We start from the raw sequence: 12,627 nt of genomic DNA on the forward strand, positions 1-12,627 counted from the left end.
GGCGCCTGCTGTCTGCTGTGTCCCTCTCTCTGCGAGGAGAACTTCTGGTCCAGAAACGCTCAGAAGCACTGCAGTCTGCTGTGTGAGCTCCGCCGTCCTTCCCCCTGTGTGCTGGGCCTCCTCCGGGGGCAGGAGCACTTCGCTGGGTCACGTGGCCCGGGGCGGGATGTCTGCCCCAGGCCCCGCCCTCTGCCTCCCCTCCCCTCCTTCCCTCACTGGTGGCCCCCCTCCCCCTTCCCCCTCTGTCTGTATTTCTATTCCCTGAACTCTGCTGAGTCCTCTGCTTTCTAGAACAGTGATTCTCTACCTTCACACACACACACATCTACACACATACACCCCACACACACATACCTACACACACAGCTACACACAGACACCTACATACACACACATCTATACACACACACACACACACACACACACACACACCCTTGTCTGGAAAAGCACAACCTTGGGGTGTCCGGGCCCGAGGTCCCCACTGCTCTGGATCAGATGCACACTCAGCCTCTCTGACAGCCCTCTGTCATCCCTTTCCGGCTTTTCCCTTCAGAGGAGGAGCCTGGGGGTGGGGGGTGCGTCAGGAACACTTGTCACAGGGCCGACATCCCCACGATGCATGGGAATCACCCGTGGAGCTTCATGAAGACTGCGAACCCCCAGGTGACACCTTAGAAATGCTGTTTCAGCAGCCGCCAGGTCACACGCTCGCCCAGCCTGGCTGAGACCCCAGAACACCGGTTAGGCTGCCCCACCCACCCCAGTGTTGGCCTCTGCTGTGTTTTGGTCTGGGGTCTCTCAGCACAACGCACAGATCCAGCGGTTTCCAAATGTTGGTGGTAATTGTTCCCGTGACACAGAAACCCAGCTGGATGCCCAGGGGCTTCCTGTTGTTCTCAAATATCTGAGAAGACTGCATTTACTCCCCCCTCAAGGTCACACTGACTCTGGAGGAGAGAAAGGAGTCAGATGAGCGATGACTGGAGAGGGGACCTGACCTCCATGTTCCAGTGTCACCAGCCTGGCGTCTGTTTTCAGGGACAGACACCCAGAACCGGGTGTCAGGAGGAGCTGCAGTTCTCAGGTGAGAAGGGAAAGGCTTCCTGTGTGTCCTGGGAGGAGAGGAACCTGGTGCTGATGGGTGGGCAGACTGTGGGCTCCCTGGTCCTCGGGTCAAGTTCCGGGAGACTCTCCGTCTCCGTGTCTGTTGCCTGAGCCTTGGTTCAGAAACTGTCCGGGTTCTCCTTGCCATTACAGGGCCTCCTCTGTTACCCTGGCTGATCTTTCTGTGGTCACTGTGATCTTTCCCATGGGTGGTTGCAGGCAGGGATGAGAGCTGGCATGGGTGCCCATAGGCCCCTAGAAGGTTGGGCAGCATAGTGTGGGCACATATGAGGGGCTCTGAGGGTCTGTAGAGGAGGGATCCCTGGGGTCTAATGCCTGATGATCCGAGGTGGAGTTGATGTAATAATATTAGATATAAGTGCACAGTAATTGTAACGCGCTTGAATTATCGCCAAATCATCTCCACCACTCCGCAATTGTCTTCCATGAAACTGGTCCCTGGTGCCCTTAAGGTTGGAGACCGCTGTTTAGAAGGAGGGATGGAAATCAGGCTCCTTCTCCACTTCCTTAGGCAAAACAAAGTTCACCTGTTAATTTCCTGTTTGGCCCAATGTTGCCCCCTGGAGGTCATGAGCAGACCCGGGGACGATGTAACAGGCTGCTGCTGCTGCTGCTGTTGCTGCTAAGTGGCTTCAGTCGTGTCCGACTCTGTGCGACCCCAGAGTCGGCAGCCCACCAGGCTCCCCCGTCCCTGGGATTCTCCAGGCAAGAACACTGGAGTGGGTTGCCATTTCCTTCTCCAATGCATGAAAGTGAAAAGTGAAAGTGAAGTCGTTCAGTCGTGTCCGACTCTAGCGACCCCATGGACTGCAGCCTTCCTGGCTCCACGTCCATGGGATTTTCCAGGCAAGAGTACTGGAGTGGGCTGCTGGGGATGCAAACGCCAAAGGGTGTGAGTTGGCTCTGCGCCCTGGGCAGAGGTGGGCGCTGACCTCCTGACTAGAGGCTATCAGCCAGGGTTCAGGTCACTGTGGGTCCCCAGGCTTCCTGACCTCATCCCAGTGCAGGGTGAGCCCAGGGGGACAGTGGGCATTGTTCAGAGGCAGGAGAACCATCCATCCAGGTGGACGTGTGCTCAGGAGGAGCTCTCAGTCCCTGAGGCTTCAAAGGAAGGGCCGGCGGGGGGTCTCGGGGCTTTGGGGAGAGGATGGCGGCCTGTGGGCTGGACTCCAGAAGGCCCTGTCCTTCTCCACCTCACAGCACTGGGCCTGCACCCTAGTTCTCTGTGTCCCCATCAGTGGTCTGCTCTCAGCCTCCCCACAGTGCCAGGACCTGGGCAGCTCCACCTGGACACTCTGTCAGGGGAGCCCCTGGGCTCCTCTGTCAGTGGAGGGAAGACCCCCGTGGGACCCCAGTCCCCCTGAGATGGAGCAACTGCAGAAGCTGTGTTCCTCTGTTCCGGAAGTTCCCCTCCTTTCCCAGGATGCCTTAGGGGGAGGGGCTGAGATGTCTCCAGGGACCACACCCAGGTGTCCCCACAGATCAGGGACCTTGGGATGAGGAGCTGCTCCCCAATTCCTGTGACTTCACGCTGGGGCTTCCCCCTCCCTTGTGGTCACTCCCTTGGGATGGAGGATCGCGAGTCTGAGCCATGTCAGGTCTCCGAGAGAAGGGGAAGGACTCAAGCTGCCAGCCCAGGCGCTCCAGGGAGACTAGAAGATTCTCCTGAGTAGAGATGGGAGAGAGGGTGTGATTATCTGGGAATGAGCAGAGGTCTGACTCCTCACAGTTAAGAGGCCCCTGTTCTCCCTGCTGACTCCAGGAGGAATCAAGTCCCGTCCTGGGGCAGCTGTGGGCACTGGCAGGTCTCCTCCAACTCTGATGCCAGAGCCGCTGTGTCCACAAGGAATATTCTCTGACCCCTCGGTGTCACACTGGGTGGAGGGTGTGAGTTCTGGCTTCTGTTATGCAGATTCCCTTATCTATTTAAAGAGTATTTATTGAGCATGTGTGACCTGTCAGCCCTGGGTTGTGTCCTGGTGTCCAGAGAATAATAGACTTGGACTTCGAGCTCACACAGCTGACCTTGTGACGGGGAGACAGACATTCAGAGAAAATCCTGGAAATAAGGAGCTAATTATGATGGAGGGATAGACTGAAAGGGAAGGGTCTGGTGGAAAGGAAAGGGTCCGGAGTGTGTCATGGAATTTCAGCTGGACTGGGTGTCATGGAAGGCACCCCTGCGAAAGTGATCTTTTGACTGAGATGAGAAGGGTGAGCAGACCCTCAGCAGAGAAGGATGGGGCTCAGAGGGCAGAGCTACCTGAGGGGAGTCTGGCCTTCAGGTGGGCCTGGCTGGGAGGAGGAGCTGCCAGAGTCCAGTGTGGGGAACTGGGAGAGTGGGGAGGACTGTGGACGGAGTAGTTTGGTGAGGGTCAGAGACTGCTGGGCGGTGGGAGCTGCTAAGTGGGAAGGAGGTGGGCAGCCCTGTGGAGGCTCCAGACTATGGAGGAGCTCTGCCGCCCTCCGGCGGCCATAGAGGGGAGTGTCGAAGGGAAAGTTCAGTTCAGTTCAGTTCAGTCCCTCAGTCGTGTCCGACTCGTATGCGACCCCATGAAACCCGCAGCACGCCAGGACTCCCTGTCCATCACCAACTCCCGGAGTTCACTCAGACTGACGGCCATCGAGTCGGTGATGCCATCCAGCCATCTCATCCTCTGTCGTCCCCTTGTCCTCCTGCCCCCAATCCCTCCAAGCATCAGAGTCTTTGCTAATGAGTCAACTCTTGGCATGAGGTGGCCAAAGGACTGGAGTTTCAGCTTTAGCATCAGTCCTTCCAATGAACACCCAGGACTGATGTCCTTTAGAATGGACTGGTTGGATCTCCTTGCAGTCCAAGGGACTCTCAAGAGTCTTCTCCAACACCACAGTTCAAAAGCATTAATTCTTCGGCGCTCAGCCTTCTTCATAGTCCAACCCTAACATCCATACATGACCACTGGAAAAACCATAGCCTTGACTAGATGGACCTTAGTTGGCAAAGTAATGTCTCTGCTTTTGAATATGCTATCTAGGTTGGTCATAACTTTCCTTCCAAGGAGTAGGCGTCTTTTAATTTCATGGCTGCAGTCACCATCTGCAATGATTTTGGAGCCCCCCAAAATAAAGTCGGACACTGTTTCCACTGTTTCCCCATCTATTTCCCATGAAGTGATGGGACCAGATGCCATGATCTTTGTTTTCTGAATGTTGAGCTTTAAGCCAACTTTTCCACTCTCCTCTTTCACTTTCATCAAGAGGCTTTTGAGTTCCTCTTCATTTTCCAAGAGGAACTTTGAGAAAAGTTCCTCTTCACTTTTCTCGAAGGGAAAGTACTTGAGGTTTTCTCCTAAGACAACTCAAGTATTTGTCAAGTGTTTACATATCATTTTACAAATCCCAGGGACAGAGGTGCTGGCAGGCTACAGACATGAGGTCGCGAAGGATCGCATACGACCAAGCGACTAACCCTTTCAACACTACATATCATTTATGCTGAATCATGTCCCACTCTGAATTTCCAACATCTCTCATCCAAGATCTTCTCTTATATACCCCACTCCAAGATTTCATCCAGGTGAGATTTGTGTTGATACCAGGCCAATTTCTCTCTGTAGAAGAGGATCCAAATGCAACATGCTCAGTCCTTGGGCAGGACTGGAGCACCTGTAAGTAGGAGGAGGGTGAGGAAACGTCCGTGTGTCCTGCCTGTTCCAGAGGGTCCATGTGGACACGAAAAGGCTGCATTTCCTTTTCTCCTGTGACCCATTAGTGTCTTCCGCATGGGGCAGGGCCAGGTGGAATTGGAAGACCAGGGGTGGTGCAGTGGTTCTGAACCCCATCTTCCCGCCTCTCTGTCTCTGCCCCCCTCAGGGGACCTGGTCTTCATGGTGAGAAGGAAGGTGGGGCGTCTCCACAGGACCCTGATCAGAGATTCTTTCAGCAAAAGGGACACAGGGATCAGGCATGCTAGCTCTGGACTCAGTGTCCCCGTCACCCTGTAGATGATTGTAGGAACTAAATTATTAGGATCTAATGGCCTCTTTCGTATTCTAATTTATTAGATTGTTTTTACTTCTTTTTACCTTTTGATATTTGAAGTTTCAAAGGTGAATCTCCATCTTCCGTAAGTCTGAGAAGGGTTGGTGCCAGGGTGGTTCAGTTGTAGTAAAGGTTATTTTTTTGTAGTAGCTTCAGTTTTACAGCAAAAGTGAGGGAAGGTACGGAGTTTTCCTAGATACTTGCCGCCCATGAGTGTAGGGCCTCCTCAGTGTTCAACATGCCACACCCGAGGTGTACATTTTATTAATTGATGAACCCACATGGACACATGAAAATTACGCAGCTTCCATAGCTTCCATTAGGGTTGACACTTGGTACTGTAAGTTGCCGGAGAAGGCAATGTCATCCCACTCCAGTCCTCTTGCCGGAAAATCCCATGAGTGGAGGAGCCAGTAGCCTGCAGTCCATGGGGTCACTAAGAGTCAGACGCGACTGAGCGACTTCACTTTCACTTTTCACTTTCATGCATTAGAGGAGGAAATGGCAACCCACTTCAGTGTTCTTGCCTGGAGAATCCCAAGGACGGGGGAGCCTAGTGGGCTGCCGTCTTTGGGGTCCCACAGAGTCGGACACGACTGAAGCGACTTAGCAGCAGCAGCTGTAACTTGCGTGGGTTTGAACAAGTGGTCATCAGCAACATGGGCTTCCCTGGTGGTGCAGTGGTAAAGAATCCTCCTCCCCGTTTAGGAGACTCAGGTTTGATTTCTGCCTCAGGAAGATCTCCTGAAGAAGAAATGGCAAACCACTCCGGTGTTCTTGCCTGGGAAATCACATGGATAGAGGAGCCTGGCGGGCTAGAGTCCATGGGGTCACAAAAGAGCTGCACATGACTTAGCAGCTAGAACAACGCAAGGTCAGTGACAGTCCTGCTACCCAAGTCACACCAGCAGGGCTAGTGAGCACAGACAGGTGGTTGTGAGTCTGCAGGGTTAGTGAGCACCGAGCAGGTGGTTGTGTGTCTGCAGGGCTAGTGAGCACAGAGCCTATGGTTTTGTGTCTGTAAATTAAAAAAAACTATGACATACATCGCTTGTTTATTTACCCATAGTCAAATATGGAAACCTCGTGTGTGGGGCGGCCATGATGAACCAGTGTCTATCTACAAGTTAGGCATTGTTTAGATGACTTTCCTGCTGGCTCAGTGGATACGAATCCATCTGCCAAAGCGCGGGACATGGGTTTGATCCCTGGTCAGGAGGATTTCACATGCTTCTGAGCAACTAAGGCCATACATCAGAACTGCTGAGTGTGTGCTCTAGAGCCCAAGAGCTGCAATGACTGAAGTCTGCTTGCCCAGAGCCCCTGTTCGGGAGTAGAGAAGCCGCCTCAATGAGAAGCCGGTGTATCGCAACGAAGACTAGCCCCTGCTCACTGCACTAGAGAAAACTGGTGGAAAACAATGAAGACCCAGTGCAGCCAGAAATAAAAAAATAAATAAAATATTTGCTAAGAGTAGTTCAGAATTAAGTGTTATTCCCAAAGTTGTCAGGTCTTCTTTTCATCTCCTTCTTTCTCAAACATCCAGAACACCATTGACACATTGATTTTCCACAGGCTGAGGACCTGCTCTGCCATTGGGGTGACTTCACTGCAAATTTGTTTTCAGTCTGGAACAGCCACTAGCGAACACCCTGCCTTTCACACTGACCAGTTGCTCTGCAGTGAACATCCTCACCACAAATATCGGCCCCCATGGAGTATCATCCAGGGGCTCATTCATTCGACACACAGGTATGCAGCTCCCTGCACCAGGCCTGGAGCTGGCCAGTGGACTCAGCAGAAGCAGGACAGGTGAATCCTTCCATGTCCGAGCTCCCAGCTCAGGGATCCTCTTAGAACTGGAGTCCTGGTCAACTTGTGTGCACACTGAGTGCCACTGTATCCCCTAAACTGCATCTGCATGGGGAGTATAGGAAAATGTTCATTTCCAACATCCTCACCCTTTACGGAAAAATTCTGTGAGGAGATAGCACCTGTGTCCATATGTCCATCTCTCTGCCACATCCCATCCCTCCTTTATGTCCTACCCATCCTTTTCTTCATCTTTTCACTAAGTCCTGTGGCTGTGCCACTGTGGTTGGCCAGATGCCAGGACCCCTGGGGTACCCTCAGTAGCTCCCTCTGCTGCTCCATTTAAACACCATGGTTCCACAGGTGGTGCACATGAGCCCGGGTGAGCCCTGCAGAGTCTGTCCCCATGGAAGATAGAGAGGCCCTGGTAACCCGGTGACCATTATACTGGGTATCTCGAGCATTTTGCATGACTGTTAGGGATGCTGGATGGGTTAGACCCGCGCCCTTGGGAAGTATAGTGCTGGGTTTGCGTGTCAGAGTTATCCCTGTCAATGGTACATTTATGGAGAAGAGGAAGTGTGGGGTGACTGTGGAGCCCTAGTTCCTTCTCTTCCCTGGGGTTCACAGGCAGACGGAGGAGCCCTCAGGTGATGAATTGTACCCTGGAGACTGGTCTTCAGGCCCCACTTGCTCTTCAGCAGGACCCTTGCTCTGTTGGAAGCATGGAGAGATGGCAAAAGCTCTCACACAGGCTTGAGGCTCAGACTGGAGGAGCTGGGAGGGTAGGCCAGGTGTTCTGCTCAGCCTTGCTCCCTGGGGGAGGGGGGATCATTTGGAGAATGAGGGAACAGGAGGCTGTGCTCAGGGGGCCTCCAGGCTAGGTGATGGCTGTCTCCAAGGTCAGGTACCGAAGGTCAGGACTCAATCATGAAACGTTCCCTCCAAGTTGTAGACAAGCTGGTTATCTGACACTCAGCGGCAGGGAGATACTCTGAGAGGACAAAGTTAGTTCTCAGCCTCCTTGAGGACACCCTCCGGGTGCAGGATCATTCACCTGGGAGTTATCATGGCTGTAGCTACAACTAATACACACACAGGAGAAAGTGCTCCCGATTCAGAGCAAAGCGGGTTATCCCTGAACACATTCTACTATGTTCATCTTTGTCATAGAGGAGAAATGGGCAGGATATCCAGCCGTCCCTTCCCATTGATGGGGGCTGAGCACAGCAGAGACACTGTCCATGGTGCTGATGAACACAGGCCACCTGGAGACTTGGGAGTTGTGGTCTTTGAGTCACATCTGCTTTTCATTCTGAAAAATCGGGCATTGCTAGAAAAGAAGAGGCTTCCATGGTGGCTCAGACAGTACAGAATCTTCCTGCTATGCGGGAGACCTGAGTTTGATGAACCTACAGAGATGGCAATGGTTATCCACTCCAGTATTCTTGCCTGGAGAATCCCATGGCAGATGTGCCTGGAGGGTTACAGTCCATGGGCTTGCAAAGAGTTGGACAGACAGAGCAAGTTTCACTTCACCAGAAAGAAGAGGTGGGGAGGGCTGCAGGGAGTGTGGACTGGCCTCGATCTCCAGGGCTCAGAGCCAGTGAGATTGCTGTGGACATCGTGGCAGGTCTTGACCCCACATCGGCATGACAAAGTCCAAGCTCCCCAGAGCAGACTGCAGTGAGGGAAGATGATGCCCACGGCCTTGAGAGGAGTGGTAGGCAGAGCACAGAACCCTAAGAGATGTCCACAACTTCAAGCCACAATCCGAGAAATGTGCCCCATGATTAAGGAAACCTACAGATGAAATTCAGATCACGTGACTGGGAGATATGGTGGGGTGACTTGGAGATTATGGTGGGTTATGTTTTGGGCTGAGTCCAATACATTCACAATGTTCCAAGGCAGGAGAGGCAGAGCCAGAGGAGATGGGATGATGGAAGGTGAGCTTGGGGAGCTTTAAGATGTTCCACTGCTGGCTTTGAAGATGGAGGAAAGGGCCACAAACCCAGGAAAGCAGGCAGCCTCTCACAGCTTGGAAAGGCGAGGAAATGAACTGTCTGTAGAATCCAGAAAGAACAGCATCATATTGACACTGTGGTTTGTGCCCGTAAATTTGTGGTCATTTGTTACAGAACAATAAGGAACACCAAAAAGTGTCACCTTGTCTCATCCAAGACTGCGCCTGGGGGGATAAGAAGTAATTTAGACCTAAATCATGATCGGAAGCTTTGCAGGCGGTTTCTCTTACCTCTCATCTCATCTCAGCACAGATGATACTTGGCCACTGGCAGAGCATGCTTGCCAACTGTGGGCTCTGTGCCCTAGGGCACACACCTGCTGTGTTTGTGTGAGCGTGGGCATGCGATCCGAGCGGAACTATATGAGAACAGACCTATCCCAGGGACCTCAGGGAGAGACTGAGACCTGCTAGCCCAGGTGTGTGGTGGGAGCTGCAGGTGAGATCCGGGTGGGAAGGCCCTTGAGACACTTTGAGGAGGAGACAGGTGAGCCCTTTGCCGTGGTAGCCAGGTTGAGTATTAGGTAGAGCCTGCACCTTTGCCCTGAGGCTCACGTGTGTGTGTGTTGGGAGCAGGCTCACGATCTGCATCGAAAAGCAAACTGGAAACCAGCAGGAAGTGGATAGAGGTCACAGGAAGTTCCTGGGAGGACCTTGCTCAGAGCATGGCTTCTGGGTCCCTCTTACTTTGGTGACTCTGATTGCTCCTCTTGGTTCCCCCAGAGGGAACAATGTCCTCAGGGCTTAGGCCCTTAGGGAAGCAACAGAAACCCATGGAGAGAGAAGGCATTCTGGATCCTAGATCTGGGGACAGACAAAAGTTCCTGTCCCATCGCTGACTCACTGGAGATTAGTTCAAGCAAACTCCGGGGGATAGTGAAGGACAGGGAAGCCTGGTGTGCTGCAGTCCATGGGGTCCCAAAGACTCAGACACAACTTAGCAACTGAACAACAAAAACTCATTTGAGGCAGCACCAGTTGGGGCCAGCAGGGCCTGGTGAACAGGGCCAGAGGGCTCAGGACACCAAGAGGCTGCAAAGGGGCCTCACCCATAAAAGTTGTCTCACCCACGACTCGTCCTTCCTGACTCGTGTTCTAGTGTGTCTCAGATGGTCCCATTTCCTGTGCTCCAGAGACTCCATGCCAAGTGAGCAAGCACTGGCAGGTGTCTGGGACCCCAGGGCAATGTGAGGACTGCCGAGTGCCCATGTGGCTGCCAAGGGTCTGGTGACCTTCCTTGCCTGTTAGTATGCCCCCTCCCTCCATTCTCACAATCTTCTCCTTCCTTTCCCCTAGGGAATAGATAGGGAGATCAGGTAACTAGAGATAATCCTTTCCCCGAGGAACCATGGACAGGCCGGAGCAGAGATTCCGGTGAATTTCTTGCTGGACAAGACCCAAGGGCAGTATGTTTTGCAACCAGGGGAAGGAAAGTGCTCTTGATTCAGATCTCTCTGGTGGTCCACAGTGGGTCAGAGGCCCAGTCACTTGCCTGTTGAAACCTCCCCCCACTGTGGGAATCGCAGCCTGAGTTCTGGTCCATCCAGGCTTCAGGGCAGCCTGTCAGTGTCTCCAGGAATCCAGGAGGACCCTGAGCCTGGGCCCAGGTTCCCAAATAGCCTCAGGTCTCAGAGCTGGTTCTCCACCTCAGGCTCTTCCTCATGACCTCACTCGGGTCTTGGGTCTCAGGTAAGCTCTTTCCCACAGTCCGTAAGAAGACGTGTCTGGAGGAACTAAGGACCCACATCTGCTTTGTGGCTGATATTACAGTAAACGTCTGTGTCCGGTTGTACTAATTCCTGCAAAAGAAAACCAACACCTTTGAGCTCATGTAACCTTCTTAGATGACTTCCCAGGGTCTGTTCGTGTCAGAGGTTTTTGATCCAGACCCACCTCCCCTTCATCCCCTTTCCATCTTTCCTGCTATTTCTTGGCCCTCCAAACACAGCCAGGTGTGCAGGGGGCACTTCCAATGCCCCTTGGGCTTATGAGACCAGAACTTGGATCCCCACACTCACCTGGTAGATGGGAGCTGGTGGCCTGGCATCAGGTAGGGAGGCCTGGGCATGGAGGAAGTGGGCATCAGAGGAGAGTGAAGGAGAGTCATTTCTCCCGAGCAGCCATGTCCAAGCCTGCAGCCCCGACCCCAAATCCTATCTGGGCTCTGTTTTCCACCCTTGTTAGCCTGGCTCCCCTGACTGATGATCCAGTGCCCACTCTCTTCCTGGCTGAACTCCAAGGTTCTCTGAGGTCAAGTCAGGGGACCAGGGCAGCTTCTGGCTAAGGTTGTGGGTGGTCATGTCCCTGAAGTGCATCCAGCTCCCAGCTTGGTGGGACTTGCCATGTTCTAACTACTCTTATGAGCTTCCCTGGTGGCTCAGAAGGCAAAGAATCTGCCTGCAAGCGGGAGACCGAGGCTCGATCCCTGGGTCAGGGACATCCCCTGGAGAAGGCAATGGTAACCCAATCCAGTATTCTTTCCTGGAGAAATCCATGGACAGAGGAGTCTGGCAGGCTACAGTCCATGGGGCCACAAAGACTGGACATAACTAAGGGACTTTCAACTACCCTCGAGTGAAGGGTGTATCACAGTACTTCAGGGTTGGACAGTCCCCCTGCCCTGAGCCTGTGAAGCGGGGACGCTGGGGAGAAGAGACAAGGAAGGAATGTACTTACCTGGGAGACAGAGCTGCCAGAGGGACCACCTCCTGGGAGGAGACAGGAGTTACCACTGAGCATGTGAGGAAGCTTAGCCCATTCTCCTAGGAGAGGTTGGATGTCCACCTTCCGGAGAACCATGGGAGAAGGATCCCCACCAAGGGAGAGAACCTCTGGCAATTTCAGGCCCCAGTGAGGGCGATGGAGCCTCCCAGGATGATAACCCATAGGAAAAGCAGACTAGCCAATCGGGTCCCCTGTGCTGAAGCCCCAGAGAAAGGGCCAGAGACCCTGGGGGTGGCAGGCAGGAACAGACATGGCAGGGCCTGACCGGGGCTCCCCGCTGTCCTGGGCTGAACAGACACTCACCTGAGGTGGACGCTGGGGGCCAGTTCCCTCTGTTGTGCAGGCAGCCGGCGTTAGGAAAGAAAAACAAAACAGGCATATTTGTGAGGAGTGCAGATGGAGGTCAAGGCTTTGTTATCAGAACACAGGACAGGAGGATCCCCATGTCCAAGCAGGGGCTGGACACCGCCTTTCTCCACCAAAGCTGCTTAGGAGGGGAGGGACCAGTAAGGACGCTGAGGAAAGTTCTTAAGAAGCCGTATCTGCCCTGAGTCCAGAGGGGCAGGACCATAGGCTAATAGGGTTCCGGAGAAAGTGGCCACTGAAGAGACCAAGGCTCTGGTTAAGGCATCCATCCATCCAAAGCTTTGTCTGAGTGGATTCATCATGCTTATGGAGAGAGCAGGGCCAGTGCATGGGGAGGAAAGCGGTCACCAGTGACTCTGGGATCTCACTGAGTGCAGTGTCGCTGCTGTGGCCACCCGCTCTCACCCAGCAGCTGCTCAAATGTGACAGTGGCCTTGTCCTCTGTCTCCATCTACCTGGACCTTAAGTGTAAAGACATGCCACCACCTGCGGACCTGGCAGGATGTTCTGTCTCATGCATCAGGGGTGTTGTTAATGTATCTGCCACGTGGGGG

The sequence above is a fragment of the Bubalus kerabau genome, chromosome 17, assembly GCF_029407905.1.
Source record: "Bubalus kerabau isolate K-KA32 ecotype Philippines breed swamp buffalo chromosome 17, PCC_UOA_SB_1v2, whole genome shotgun sequence".
Classification (NCBI taxonomy): domain Eukaryota; kingdom Metazoa; phylum Chordata; class Mammalia; order Artiodactyla; family Bovidae; genus Bubalus; species Bubalus kerabau.